The 13,099-nt window shown below is 40.4% G+C and overlaps 1 long non-coding RNA gene across 1 annotated transcript in view; it reads right to left on the bottom strand.

The window, feature by feature from the left end:
- LOC139359582 (uncharacterized) overlaps window positions 1-13,099 on the bottom strand; it is a 42,232-nt gene that overhangs the window by 6,015 nt on the left and 23,118 nt on the right. The window lies entirely within an intron of this gene.

Genomic DNA, 13,099 nt, shown 5'->3' with positions numbered 1-13,099 from the left:
GGGAAACACAGGTGAACCCTGTCCCTAGAGAAAAGTCAAAGAAATTAGCCAGGCCTGGTGGCGTGTGTCTATGGTCCCACCTAGTGAGGACCTTGAGGCAGGAGGACTGCTGGAGCCCATGACTTCCAGGAAGCAGTAAGCCATGATTGCACCACTGAAGAATAGAAAGGTAAATATTTGAAGTGTTACTTTATGCCACTAGGGAAAGCAAGAAGACTGTTATACCATCAGTATTAAGGTATACAGTTTTCTAAAAATTTATCTCTGTAGTTCAATAAGAAAAAATTCCTGCACATTATATTTGATAGAGCAAATAAATAAAAAAATAAAAACATTAAAGGAAATGTCAGTATTAGACTCATGCACTTTTCAAAGCATTACTAAAAAGCATCTCACATTTCTGTTTAAAACACTTGTACCATTGCATAATTAAGTATGAAGATGAGTTATATGAGGTGTTTAAAAGTTGGTGGTGCCACATCTAACTGGTGTAAACTAGATAAAAATCACTATAAAAAAGTTCAAATTCCATGCAAATGTAAAGATGATACAATCTTATTAAATTGTTAGACATTTTTTCCCAACTACCAAATGGGATAACATCATGTCTATAATTAGCAATGAGAAAATTCTATTTGCACACTCTTCAAAGTCCATTTTTAAAATTTTACACATATCATCTCTCATTTAGAAAATGAATATTTCAATATGCTTATTACACCTAGGAAGAAAAATGTTCAATTTTATAATCTCAAAATTTTTGCTAGTCATTAAAATAAATCAAAGCATTCAGCATCAAAGGATATACAGATACACACTCTTAAGTAATTCATATACCAGGGCCAGAGTGTTAGAGACCTAATCTGCTCATTTCGTAAGACAGGGGACCCTTGTAGTATTTATTTTAAAAAGAAATAGCCCCATTCAACAAGGGAAAGATCATAATTTAAAATTAGAAACTAAAAGAAAAATAAGCCTTAAAGCTTCAGTGTATGAATATCTACCATTAAAAAGAATGAGAAATAGACACTCGGGACATCAGACATACTGACCCTTCAAAGGAACACGGATACAAATATGGAACACCCAATCAAATGGTACCAACACCATGATCCTGTGTGACAGCAAACAGTGACCAAATCTAAAGAATTCCCAAAGTTGTATTGAAATATATTTTTCTGAAGGTTTTTAAGTGAGTTACAAAACAGCCTTACTTCAATTTTACTGTTTCCCAGTAAATAAAAATGAAAATAAATAAATGGGTGATAGGAATTCAGCAGAAAATGAGAAACAAAGTGATCATCACAAAATGTATAATTGGGGCCAAAATCCAACTAATTAAAGGTGTTGAAAATATAAAGAGTTTCCTACAGATTAATTTTATTCACTAAATGTATACCAAGATTCACTATCAATATTAATATTCTTTTATATATTGATAATACCTGAAAATTTTCCAGAACAGAAGACCCAAAGCCACTGACTGAAGAACCACTATAAATCAGAGTAAATAAACATATACACCAAGGGACGTTAATAAAACTACAGAAAACTAAGGGAAAGAAATGAAAATTTTAAAAACAAAAGGGAAGTTATCAAACGAAAAACTAGATAACTAAATAAAGCCAGAAAACATTTTTTAAAAGATTTCCATTAAAGGGAACACCAAACAATTTTCCTTGGGTAATAGGAAAATGATTCCAGAAGGAAGCTCAGAACTGAAGAAAAACATGAAGAGTGATAAACATGGAGGCACACTGAATATATAATGACGATATAAAACATTAATGCCTTCGCACTCATTTACAATGCAAATGACCATGTACATTAAAGATTAAAACACGGGTTGGTTTGTGAATGTGTGTAGCTTTCTGATAAAACTATAACAAAGACTGGAAAAGCAACAGGTGAAAGAAGTCTCTAGGGTTTCATTCTACATTTCGTGTTCAGTGGTACACACAGGCCGGGTGAGGTGGCTCACGCCTGTGATCCCAACACTTTGGATAGCCAAGGCGGGCAGATCACTTGAGGTCAGGAGTTTCAGAGCAGCCTGGCCAATACAGCGAAACCATGTCTCCACTAAAAATACAAAAATTAGCTGAGTGCAGTGGTGTGTGCCTGTAGTCCCAGCCACGCAGGAGGCTGAGGCAGGAGGACTGCTTGAACCTGGGAGGTGGAGGTTGCAGTGAGCCAAGATACTGCCACTGCAGTCCAGCCTGGGCAACACAGCAAGACTCTGTCTCAAAAAGAAAAAACACAAAAAAGGGACACACTCAGTAGACTCAATTTACTGATAAGAAAATTACAATCCCTACAGCAACCACTATATAAATATAAATACTTATCTATATAGGAAGAGATATGGCCAAAAGGCAATTTAAGGCAATTTAATGTAATTAATTAAATTTAAATGCAGTACTAACCATTGCATTGCTAAACTGATTAAAATACAGCGCTAAAAACTAATCACAAAAAAACAGAAGAGAAGAGGGAAAATCAATGTTAAGAACAAACAGCAGAAAACTTCTATTTCTGTCCAAGACAGACCAAGATAGTGAAGAGAAAGGCACAAGGGAAAGTGGAAAATGTCTTGAACGGAATGGCAACAAATATGAAATTTATCAAAACTTGAGATGTAGGCTGGGGCAGTGGTGGCTGACGCCTGTTAATGGCTTGAGCTCAGGAGCTTGAGACCAGCCTGGGCAACATGGTGAAACTCTGTCTCTATGACAAATACAAAAACATTAGCCAGATAAGGTGGCGTGCACCCGTAGTCCCAGCTACTTGAGGGGCTAAGACAGCAGGATCGCTTGAACCCAGGAGGTTGGGGCTTCAGTGAGTCGAGATCACACCACTGCCCTCTGGCCTAGGTGACAAATTGAGACCCTCTCTCAAAACAACAACAACAGTGGCAAAAACAAAAACAAAAATAACACAACTTGTGGGATTCAATAAAAGCAACAGAGAGGAACTTACAGCACATATATTTTCATTAGAAAAGAATATCTAAAAGAAAAGACCTAAGTTTCCACCTTTTTAAGTTAGAAAAGAAGAGGAAAATATAACACATAGTAAGTAGTAGGAAGGAAATAATAAAGAGCAGAAGTTTAACAAAATAGAAAACAGGGAGATGGCATAAAAAATTAACAAAGCCCAAAACTTTCTTTAAAAAGGTCAACAAAACTGAACAATTCTATTTGGACTGGTCAAAAAAATAAAAATTAAAATCAAAACAAAGAAAAATCCAGAACACAAATCACCAGCATCTGGCTGGGTGTGGTGTACACTGGAGCACAGTGGGGCGATCTCGGCTCACTGCAAGCTCCGCCTCCTGGGTTCATTCTCCTGCCTCAGCCTCCCGAGTAGCTGGGACTACAGGTGCCCGCCACCACGTCCGGCTACGTTTTTTGTATCTTTAGTACAGACGGGGTTTCACCGTGTTAGCCAGGATGGTCTCGTTCTCCTGACTTTGTGATCCACCCGCCTCAGTCTCCCAGAGTGCAGAGATTACAGGCGTGAGCCACCGCGCCTGGCCCTTTACTTCCTGTCTTATGGCCAGTAGGATGACTGCAGTCAAGTAGGTCTGGTTTCTTTTAAAGAACCATAGTCACGAATTTAGAATTTTAATTTAAGTGGCAAGAAATGATCTCACGCATGCTGATTTCCCTTCTGAAAGGAATTAGGCTAATCAGCTATTATTGTTCAAACACAATGGTACTCAAAATTTATTGTGGATCCCTCTCCCTCCCATCCTCAGAATGTAAAAGCAAAAATAAATGTAGAGCCCGTACTACCCCTTCTTATGAAACACAGTAAGTTTCAATGGCATTGTCTTACTATGAAGAGTAAGTTCCTGAAAGTTGCACTTGAGTATTATTTATATCCCAGTTTGTTTCCAAAAGAGGTTCTACAGCATACGACATGGTAATATAGGCCGGGCACAGTGGATCACACCTGTAATCCCAGCACTTTGGGAGGCTGAGTTAGGCAGATCACTTGAGCCCAGGGGTTCGAGACCAGCCTGGGCAACATGGCAAAATCCCACGTCTACAAAAAAAAAAAAAAAAAAAAATTAGTTGGATATGGTGGTGGTACACCTGTAGTCCCAGCTGCTCAGCAGGCTGAGGTGGGCAGATCAATTGAGCCCAGAAGGTCAAGGCTGCAGTGAGCCATGATTGCACCACTGCACTCCAGCCTGGGTGACACAGTGGATCCTATCTCAAAAAAACAAACAAAAAATGTGTATATATATATACACACACACACACACACAGATGCTATATATAAACACACACTATATTTACACACCCTACATATAAATATATATACACTTACATACATATATAAACTACAACAAACAATTAGAGTGGAAAATTAAGTTGAAATAGTTTTAAAAAGACAGAAGGCATAAGCCATAAAAGCCTACTGAGGCCGGGTGCAGTGCCTCACACATATAATCACAGCACTTTGGGAGGCCAAAGCGGAAGGACCACTTAAAGTCAGGTGTTCAAGACCAGCCTAAGCAAGAAAGTGAGACCTCATCTCCACAAAAAATAATTTTTTAAAAAAATAGGGTCTATCGGCAAGGTATGGTGGCGCATGCCTGTAATTCCACTACTTTGGGAGGTGGAGGCGAGCGGATCACGAGGTCAGGAGATCAAGACCATCCTGGCCAGCATGATGAAACCCCGTTTCTACTAAAAATACAAAAAATTAGCTGGGCGTGGTGGCACGTGCCTGTAGTCCCAGGTTCTTGGGAGGCTGAGGCAGGAGAATCACTTGAAACTGGAAGGCAGAGGTTGCAGTGAGCCGAGATCGCACCACTGCACTCAAGCCTGGGCAACAAGAGCTAAACTCTGTCTCAAAAAAAAAAAAAAAAAGAAAAAGAAAAAGAAAAAGAAAAAGAAATGACAGAGCGTATTGATAAAGTGGATATTTGTGCCTCTAAATCTCGTGTAAAAATATACTCCCAATGTTGAAGGTGGAGCCTAGCAAAAGATGTTTGGGTAATGGGGGCAGATCCCTCATGAATGTCTTGGTGTTTTCCTTGTGGTAATGAGTGAGTTTCTTGCTGGTGTTAGTTCACGTGAGATCTGATTGGTAAAAAGAGCCTGCCATCTTGCTCCCTTCTCTCACCAGGTGACACTCCTGGTCCCCATTCCCACTCCCCCATGAGTAAAAGTTTCCTCAGCCCAACGGTGTTGGTGTTATGCTTGTACAGCCGACAGAACTGTGAACCAAATAAATCTCTTTTCTTTATATTAATAATCTACCCAGTTTCAGGTATTCCTTTATAGCAACACAAAACAGACTAATACCGCTATATTTCTTGCCTTTCAGTATTTCACTCTCCTGATTTTCCTATTACCTCTTTGGCAGCACCTTTCTGATCACCCTATCAAACCTTTAAATGGTGAAGTTCTTCAAGTCTCTGGCCTAAGATGTCATCTTATTTCACGTGAAACACTAGGCAATCTTATTCATCGTCCAAATTTCCATTACCAACTAAATTTTAAAAATATAACAGAGAATCCCAAATTTTATCTATCTGTATCTGTCCTCAGGTTCAGGTATAAAACTCTATAAGCTACATAAACACTTTATTTTATTTTATTTTGAGGCGGAGTCTTGCTCTGTTGCCCAGGCTGGAGTGCAGTGGCTCACTGCAACCTCCACCTCCAGGGTTCAAGCAATTCTCCTGCCTCAGCCTCCCAAGGAGCTGGGATTACAGGTGTGTGCCACCACTTCCATCTAACTTTTTCTATTTTTAGTAGAGATGGGGTTTCATCATGTTGCCCAGGTTGGTCTCAAACTCCTGGCCTCAAGTGATCCACCGACTTCAGCCTCCTGAAGTGCTAGGATTACAAGCGTGAACCACTGCACTCAGCCTACATAGACACTTGAAACGCTCCACAATTTATGACAAAACCTGCTCTTCCTGTTCTTTCCATATATTGGTAATGATATTTTCAATGACACATGGCTCATGCAACACACCTAGTATACATAATCTTTGACCACTTCAAACCTTACCCTAACCTCACTTTTTTTTTTTTTTTTTTTTGAGACGGAGTCTCCCTCTGTCACCTAGGCTGGAGTGCAGTGGCCGGATCTCGGCTCACTGCAAGCTCCACCTCCCGGGTTCACGCCATTCTCCTGCCTCAGCCTCCCCAGTAACTGGGACTACAGGCGCCCACCACCTCGCCCGGCTAGTTTTTTTTTGTATTTTTTAGTAGAGACGGGGTTTCACCGTGTTAGCCAGGATGGTCTCGATCTCCTGACCTCGTGATCCGCCCGTCTCGGCCTCCCAAAGTGCTGGGATTATAGGCTTGAGCCACCGCGCCCGGCCAACCTCACTTTTTTGTTTTTTTGAGACAGAGTCTCGCTCTATCACCCAGGCTGGAGAACAGTGGCGCGATCTTGGCTCACTCCAAGCTCCACCTCCCGGGTTCATGCCATTCTCCTGCCTCAGCCTCCCGAGTAGCTGGGACTACAGGAACCCGCCACCATGCCCGGCTAATTTTTTGCATTTTTAGAAGAGACAGGGTTTCACCATGTTAGCCAGGATGGTCTCGATCTCTTGACCTCGTGATCCGCCTGCCTCAGCCTCCCAAAGTGCTGGGATTACAGGTGTGAGCCACCACACCCGGCCCTAACCTCACTTTTAATCCATAACTATATTGTGCCCTTCCTCTTCCTCAATACTGGTGAGATCTGCCTATCTCTCTCCATCTCCACTATTACCCTACTTAAAGCCAGCATCGCCTTTCATCAGGACCACTTCAGTCACCTCCTAAATGCAGTAGGCGCCCAGTTATCCATGGGAGAAACATTCTAAGAACCCCAGTGGATGTCTGAAATGACAAATGGTACTGAGCACTTGATTCTGTTTTTTGCTATACATACATACCTATAAAAAAGTTTAATTTAGAAATTAGGCACAGTAACAGATTAACAACAATAATAAAATAGAACAGGCCGGGTGTAGTGACTCACGCCTATAATCCCAGGACTTTGGGAGGCCAAGGGGGGGGCAGATCACCTCAGGTCAGGAGTTCGAGACCAGCCTGGCCAATGTGGTGAAACCCCATTTCTACTAAAAAGACAAAAAATTTAGCTGAGTGTGGTGGTGCACACCTGCAGTCCCACCTAAGCAGGAGGCTAAGGCACAAAAAATCAATTGAACTCGGAAGGTTGCAATGAGCTAAGATCGTGCCACTGTACTCCAGTCTGGGTGACAGAGAGAGATTCCACCTCAAAAAAATTTTAAAAATTAAAAAAAAAATTATAACAATTTACTATGAAAAAGTTACATGAATGTGGTCTCTCTCAAAATACAGTCTGCATAACAACCACCAGATACACAATGGTGGTCCCATGAGATTAAATGGAACTGAACAATTCCTATTGCCTAGTGACGGAGTGATGTAATAGCCATAGTAACATGACAGAGCAAATTTTAAACTAAATGTAGTGTACATTAAGTGCACAATGTTTATGAAGTCTACGGTAGTTGCAGCAGTCCATTCTCTCACTGCTATAAAGAACTACCCGAGACTAGGCAATTTATACAGATAAGAGGTTTAATTGACTCACAGTTCCACATGGCTGAGAAGACCTCAGGAAACTTTCAATCACGGTGGGAGGGGAAGCAAGCACGTCTTACATGGCAGCAAGCAAGAGAAAGAGAATCTGTACATAGGAAAACACTGCCACTTTCCAAACCATCAGATCTCAAGAGAATTCACTCACTGTCACGAGAACAGGATGGGGGAAACTGCCCCTATTATCCAGTCACCTCCCTCCTTCAACACATTGGGATTACAATTCCAGATGAGATTTGGGTGGGGATACACAGCCAAACCCTATCAGTAATGTACAATAATGTCCCAGGCTTTCACATTCACTCACCACTTACTAACTGACTCACCCAGAGCAAATTCTAGTCCTGCAAGCTTCATTCATGTTAAGTCCTTAAAAAAGTGCATTTTTTTTCCTTTCACACCATTATTTTAGCAGTACCTTTTCTATGTTAAAAACACAAATAATTACCATTATGCTAAGTTGCTTACAGGATTCAGTAATGAAATGTACAAGTTTGCAGCCTAGGAGCAAAAGGCTATACCATGTAGCCTAGGTATGTAGTAGGCTACACAATATAGCTTTGTTTAAGAACATTCTAAGATGATTGTGCAATGACAGAAACACCTAATGAGGTATTTCTAAGCAAATATCTCCCTCCTGCATTACACAACACATGATTCTACCTCACTGTACTCTACTCACCTATTTTCAGAGGGGTTGACCATGGGGAACTAAAATCAAGGAAAGAAAAACCGCAGATAATGGAAAATGACTGTAGTCTCTTAGTATTCACTCTTTTTTTTTTTTTTTTGAGACGGAGTCTTGCTCTGTGCCCCAGGCTGGAGTGCAGTGGCGCGATCTCGGCTCACTGCAAGCTCTGCCTCCCGGGTTCACGCCATTCTCCTGCCTCAGCCTCCCGAGTAGCTGGGACTACAGGCGCCCGCCACCTCGCCCGGCTAATTTTCTTGTATTTTTAGTAGAGACGGGGTTTCACCGTGTTAGCCAGGATGGTCTCGATCTCCTGACCTCGTGATCCGCCCGTCTCGGCCTCCCAAAGTGCTGGGATTACAGGCTTGAGCCACCGCGCCCGGCCAGTATTCACTCTTAACCAACTATCACCAATCTACAGAATGAACTTTTCACAACAAAACGAACTTCAGAAATGCACATCCAAATATACCACTGCCCACTTAAAAACACTTCAATACACCAGGCACCGTGGCTCAAACCTGTAATCCCAGCACTTTGGGAGGCTGATCATGAGGTCAAGAGATCGAGACCATTGTGGCTAACATGGTGAAAACCCATCTGTACTAAAAATACAAAAATCATCTGGGTGTGGTGGTGCGTACCTGTAGTCCCAGCTACTCGGGAGGCTGTGGCAAGAGTATGGCGTGAACCCAGGAGAAGGAGGTTGCACTGAGCCGAGATTGCACCACTGCACTCCAGCCTGGCGACAGAGTGAGAATCTGTCTCAACAACAAAAAAACAAAACAAAACAAACAAAAAAAAAAACCACTTCAATAGTTTCCCTATATCATATAACCCTTTCTCACCTCCACAACCTTCCCTCCTTCCAACATTTCACTTTATGGGCAACACTGGCTTTTTCTTCTTTCAATTCTATAAATTCTCCAGAGCTCATTCCCACTTCAGAGGCTTTTAAAAGGGGTTGTTTTTACGCTAAATGGAATATTATTATTCCCTGTACCCTCTTTTGCAGCTGGATAACTTCTATGTAACCCTCTGGTCCTTGCTTAAAGTCACTTCATCAAAGACAATGTCTCTGAATCTCTAGATGAGGTCAGGTGCCATATGATGATTTACCTATGCTTCCTTCTTGGGAAATATTACAATTACAATTAACTATTTACGCAATTAAACTAACTCCTCTGCTAGATTATATGCTCCATTTTATGACTGTAGCTACCCCTAACATCAGGCACAGTCTCCAAGCACAGTAACTCAAAAACTACATGATGAAGGGACAAAAGGAACAAAACCACAAACATCCCATTGCTGCTATAACAAAGAAAAAAAAAAAAAGAAAGAAAAATTTTAATTTTCAAAAATAGGCCAGATTCGATGGCTCATGCCTGTAATTCCAGCATTCTGGGAGGCCAAGGCGGGCAGATGACGTAAGGTCAGAAGTTCAAAACAAGCCTGGCGAACATGGGGAAACCCCATCACTACGAAAAATACAAAACTTAGGCTGGGTACAGAGGCTCATACCTGTAATTGCAGCACTTTGGGAGGCCAAGGCAGGTGGATCACAAGGTCAAGAGATTGAGACCATCCTGGTCAACATGGTGAAACCCCATCTCTACAAAAAATACAAAAATTAGCTGGGTATGGTGGTGCATGCCTGTAGTCCCAGCTACTCGGAGGCTGAGGCAGGAAAATCACTTGAACCCAGGAGGCGGAGGCTGCAGTGAGGCAAGATCACACCACTGCACTCCAGACTGGGCGACAAAGAGAGACTCTGTCAAAAAAAAAAAACCAAAACTCAATATTCATTTTTATATAATTTCGATGACACCATAATCTGATTCTTTTGGACAGCAATTAAGCAGTAAGAATCGAGAAAAAATTCAATATTATTACTTCACTTCTAGAGAGCCAAAGCAAATAATGTAAGATATAGCATTTATAAATTACCTTTTTGTCCTTTATATCATTTATATACTTTATCTTCAAGACACAAAAATATATGTACAAAGGTATTTTATATAACCACTTATAACCATAAAACTTTTATAAATGTCTGGCCGACTGCAGTGGCTCTCACTTGTAATCCCAGCACTTTGGGAGGCTGAGGCGGGTGGATCACTTGAGGTTAGGAGTTCAAGAACAGCCTAAGCAACATGGTAAAACCCCATCTCTACTAAAAATACAAAAAATTCACTGGACGTATTTACTATTAGCAATTTAAATCCAACAATATATAAGAAGAATAGGCCAGTTGCGGTGGCCCACACGGATTACGAAAGTAATCCCAGCACTTTCGGAGGCCAAAGAGGGAGGATCATTTGAGGTCAGGAGACCTGCCTGGCCAACATGGTGAAACCCTGTCTCCAAAAAACAAAACTAACTGAGCATGGTGGCACGTGCCTGTAATCCCAGCTACTTGGGAGACTGAGGCAGGAGAATCACTTGAACCCAAGAGGCGGAGGTTATAGTCAGCAGAGATTGCACCACTGTACCCATCTCCAAAAATAATAATAATAATAATAATAATAATAATAAAAATAATACACCCTGACACCAAATGGCATTTAGTATATAACATTTGAAAATAAAACAATGAAATTTATATTAATATCTTTAAATATATAGCATTATCTCAATAGATACAGAAAAAGCTTTTGAGAAAACTCAAAATGCATTCATGACATAAACCCTCAGGAAGCGAGGGCTAGACCTTACTCAACTGTGTATTCTCCATGGCATGGCATGACTATTCCTCTTGGGGTCTGTGACTATAACTATCTTTTCAATGGGAGTCATGTGGGCTTCTGTTGGCCTTGTCATATCTAAACAGTAATAAAACCTATATTTGAAAACAATCTGATAAAGTCCATCAATAAAATCCCTACAGCTGACTTATAATTAATGGTGTGACACTGAATGCTCCCCTCGAAGAATGAAAACAAGATTAAGTCCATTCTGTAAGGGAAGAGAAGAAAAGGAATTACAACGGGAAAAAAGAGAGGAAACTGTGTTTTATGACAATCATTTATTAGAAAATCTAAGAAATCTACCTAAAAAACTAGTAGAATTAATAGGACTTAAGTAAGGTTGTAAGAAACAGGTCAATATACAAAAATTCAATTTCCAAACAAAAATTAGAAAATATTATAGTACTTTATAATTGCTGAAAAATGTATTTAATATTTTAAAATACAAATAGCATCAAAAAAGGACCAAATATTTAAAAATAAAAATAATTTTAGGCCAGGCGTGGTGACTCATGCCTGTAATCCCAGCACTTTGGGAGGCTGAAGCAAGCAGATCATTTGAGGTCAGGAGTTGACCAGCCTAGCCAACATGGTGAAACCCATCTCTACTAAAATTATAAAAATTAGCTGGGCTTAGTGGTACATGCCTGTAATCCCAGCTGCTTGGGAGGCTGAGGCAGGAGAATTGTTTGAACCCAGGAGATGGAGTGAGCCAAGACTGTGCCACTGCACTCCATTTAGGCGACAGAGTGAGACTCCGTCTCTAAAAAAGGAAAAAAAATAAGTAATTTTAAAAACAGACCAAAGGCTAAAAGCAACAAACGACCGCTCAGGCATAACAAAAAAGACCTAATAAATGGAGAGATATACTATACTAATGATTAAGACTCAATGGTTGTCAAGATGTCAGTTCTCCTTAAACTGATCAGCAGATTCAAGACAATTACAATCATGATTCCATCAGCCTTTTTTGGAGAAGAGAGAAAAGAGATTATTAAAATTGATATGGAAATGTGAAGGACGTAGAATATGCAGAACTTTGAAAAAGAAGAAAAAGGTTTAAGGACTTGCAATTCTGATTTCAAGACAATATCAAGTTACAAAATAATCAGAATACTCTAACAGAGCTAGACAGATTTCTGGAGCAGAAGGAAGATTTCTGAAAGAGATCCCACTTATGCAGCCACAGGATGTTCTCAAAGCAACCCACAAGAAAAGGAGACTCTTTTCAACCAATGGTGAAAAACAACTGGACAGCCATATGCAAAAAACTCAAACCTACAAAAATAACTGCAGATGCATCACAGAGCTAATATAAATTAGCGAAAGCAAAACCTTTAGAGGAAATCAAGGAAACTACCTTCAAGATGTCGAGGTTAGGCAAAAGTGTCTTAGCTCACAGCAAGCAGTAACTACAAAAGAAAACACTGATAAATTAAATTTATCAGATATAAATATTTCTGCTCAACAAAAAGTACAGTTAAAATAAATAGGTAAACCACATAGACTTGGGGAAAGTATTTACAAAACATTTATCTAACAAAGGATGAGTATTTAGGACATATAAACACCTTCTGCAACTCAAATAGATGAAAAAAAGAAAACAAAGAACACTAAAGGCTGAATGAACAAACTCATCACCAATGAGAGCACACAAATCGTCAACACACGAGCTAAAACGTGCTCAATATCACCAGTTCTCATGAAAATGTAAATTGAAACCACAATGATATCACTTCTGGTCAAGACGCCGTGAATAAGGGGACCAGATTTACCCTCCTTGTGTGAAATAATAAAAATCTAATAAAATGAATGAAACAACAACACTGAAGATACTGGACAAGTAACAAAAGACAGTGATCCCTGGAAGACAAAAATAAATGGGCTGCACGCGTGCCCAGCTTACTGCCTCGAGAGAGTTTCCAGGTCGTGGAACAGGGAGGAGGAACCCAGGCAGAGCATGTGGTCTCCCCAAGTTGAGGAAATGAAGCTGGAAGTCCAAGGAGACCAAGGTGCCTAGAGCTCACAAGGGAGACCAGCACTGAGTAGAGAGTTGG

The sequence above is a fragment of the Macaca nemestrina genome, chromosome 17, assembly GCF_043159975.1.
Source record: "Macaca nemestrina isolate mMacNem1 chromosome 17, mMacNem.hap1, whole genome shotgun sequence".
NCBI lineage: Eukaryota > Metazoa > Chordata > Mammalia > Primates > Cercopithecidae > Macaca > Macaca nemestrina.
This window is presented reverse-complemented; position numbering and strand designations above follow the sequence as displayed.